Below are 3,217 nucleotides of genomic sequence, written 5' to 3'. Positions count from 1 at the left end.
TCTCTCTCTCTCTCTCACTCTCTCTCTACTTCTTTTCTTTCACTCTGTTGCTTCTGTCTATGTCTTATTCTTTTCTTTAATTTTTTATTAATGGTCAAGATTGTCTCCATGTTCTGCTCTTTGTTCATTTAATCAACCAACCAACCGACCGACCAACCCTCCAACCAATCATCCAAGTAAGCAAGCAAGAAAACAAGCAAGCGAGCAAGAAAGCAACCAGCCAAATAAAAACAACAACGAATAAACAAACGAATAAACATAAACAAAGTACGACACGTACTTTTGTACAAATGTAGCACGACAGAATAATGACCAGCGACAGCGCACACATACCACTCCTGCGATCGCTCCAAGCTGAGGGCATCTTTTATAACATGTGGTTTACAGGCACCATGACAAAACACCTTACTTCCAAAGTCTCAAACATTGTTTGTAAAATAGGAGAAATATGCTTCCCAAAATCAACAACAATTTCTCTTTTAATGTAGGTGTTTTACGCCCCCATCGACACAATTTAAACAATTTAAGAGGCGGGCTCCCAGGATACAATGTCCCAGAAGAAAGACTGCGAGATGTTCGATAAATGTTCTCCCCACACGACAAACAACGAAAGATTCTGTAACCACAAGGACTATTTTTAACGGCGAGGAAGGCGTTTAATCAAAAGCTCTGTTTGGACAAAGAATATTATCATGTAGCATCGGTGGTCTTGTGGTTAGGCTCTCAGACTCGCAACCAAAAGGTCGTGGGTTCAAATTCCGTTTGGAGCCCTACCGAATGGGACACGTTTCAGAATCATGAGACGGGTACCGAACGTAAGACGGAATTTTCAACAGATTTGGCGTTTAGAGGTTTTTGCCATGTTGCCCTTTTTGTACGCTCGCTTTATACATACCTGTCCGGATGTGAACGCGTGTAAAAACGCCACATCAAATCGTTCAGTGCTGCATACTTGTGAATGCCGTTGACGAAACATTAGCGCCTCGCAGGTAAGACAAGAAGTAGGAATAGCCCGTCAGGTGAGAAGGGGAGATTCCCCTCGGGCCTCTCCACCTGTTGGTATTTATTGACAGCGGTAAACTATTTATTGGTCCGCGGGGACGCTCGGTGCGTTTGTTTATGTCTCAGGATTTGCCGACTGCGTTGATACAGGCTGGGTTGTGCGGGGGTATTTTTAGGTCTTGTCGGATTGTTTTGCCCTTTTCTGTGACTGTTGCATGTTTTTTCTGATGTATGTGTGTGTGTTTATGTTCGTCTCTTTTTCTGCCCCTCTCTCTTTCCCCCATCTCCTCTTCTCTTGTCTTCTCTTGTCTTCTCTTGTCGTCTCTTCTCTCTCTCTTTCTCTCTCTCTCTCTCTTTCTCTCTCTCTCTCTCTCTCTCTCTCTCTCTCTCTCTCTCTCCAGCCTCTATGACGGTGGTTGAAGGGTGCCACTAGTAGGTCCTACATGCACTAACAAAACTCTAATAAAATGACACTGAAAGGGAAATTCTCACAACGCAAACAAGTTCATAATTAGACAGAGCAGAGAGAAACGAGAACGTCTTAAACAAACAAACTTTATGTTATATTCTGTGACACAGACTCGATCGAATCGTGTCCCCATTGAGTTGGGATGGGATTCACAGATAGCAGCTCAGGATAACTGCTCTATTCCGTCTACAACAAATCAGGATGGTAGTTGTTGGGGTTTTTGTTTGTTTGTAGCAGCTCTTACAAAAATAGAAGGACCAGAACAAACGGAGCACTCGTTAAAACGCCAAGAGATCGAATATTGAGAGCGACGTACAAAAATAACACCCGTCCAGTTATTTCAACATGACTTTTACTTTTTACAGAAGTATAAATACGCACGTACTTATTTTCTTATAATAATACGTGCACTGTTCTCCTAAATCAGTTTGGTAGTTTTAACAAATAAACCAAACACTTTGTAATACTTTAAAGGTTCGATTCAATAGTGTGACCACATTCTCCAAGTCACAACTGTAGACCTTCTCGACTAAAGAACGCTCGGTATGTGATAAAGTTATTGCAAATCAGAAAGTCGCAGATGTTACCAAAATCTTTTCCTGTTAATTTCACGCATGTAAGGAGCAGGCATTGCTGTTGTTTTAACGCTATTGGAAAAAGGCTTGGAATGTCAAAAGTGTTCAGTTTTATACATTGTAAATGTTACTCAGTAGATTTGCGATTAATACAAGAACACAATACGTGTACCTCGGTGTGCGCCGTAAGAGACATTGCTGTAAGGATAGACGGTGAAGTGTGTATGTTTATGACAGAAGACCTCTGTACACGTACATTTATGACAGATGGACTACGTATGTTTATGACTGAAGAGCTCTGTCGGTTTATGACAAAAGAGATCGGTATATTTATGACAGAAGAACTCTACATGTTTATGAGCCTACGGTGGGAGAATTTTCTTGTTGTCACAGTGGGGGCATGAATTTGCACGGGTACCACTGTCATACCTTTGTTGGGTGTAGTCTTTTATTTGTCTGAAAAGCGTGTAGCGACTCTTTAATAATAATATTATAATGTAACAGAATTTGTGTAGCGCATATCCCCGCTCGACAGCAAGCTAGCTATATGCGCTTTACACGACAGTATTGCCCCTGCAGACCGTAGAACCCCCAGAAACATCCTCGGCTTCATGAGAAGCATACAATGCAAACAGCTGATTAAGCGCTCAAACACTAACAAACTGAAAAGATCTTTCACTGTCCACAGCTGGGTACCCATTCCCACCTGGGTGAAATGAGGAAAATTCGTGCAAAGCGCTTTTCCAAGGACACAACGTCGGATCCCTGGCGGGATTCGAACCCACGACCTTACGATTGCGAGTCTGAGAGCTTACCACTAGGCCACCGACGCCACAACAATGTTTACTGTAAGTCTCCGCCATTTTGAGAAATGATGCACGATGGAGTATTACACTCAGCAGTGGATAGACCTTTACATTACCTTTTAGTTGATCTGATACACCGAAAGAAATATTCTGCGTCTTTCTGTGAGTCTATCCATACAGGTACATTAATTTGTGTAAATGTCTGTCTCGGACAGAATACGTGGACAGCCACAAAACACACCAGAGACAACTTCGGTTGAAAAGGCGTCCCTTTTGGGATTAACACCGAACCATGAATAATTTCTGCTGCTTGTTCTCTCTCTCTCTCTCTCTCTCTCTCTCTCTCTCTCTCTCTCTCTCTCTCT

This window comes from Aplysia californica, unplaced genomic scaffold (genome assembly GCF_000002075.1).
Source record: "Aplysia californica isolate F4 #8 unplaced genomic scaffold, AplCal3.0 scaffold00162, whole genome shotgun sequence".
In the NCBI taxonomy this organism is placed as follows: Eukaryota; Metazoa; Mollusca; class Gastropoda; order Aplysiida; family Aplysiidae; genus Aplysia; species Aplysia californica.
The sequence above is the reverse complement of the archived record's forward strand: the minus strand, read 5'-3'. Positions refer to the sequence as shown.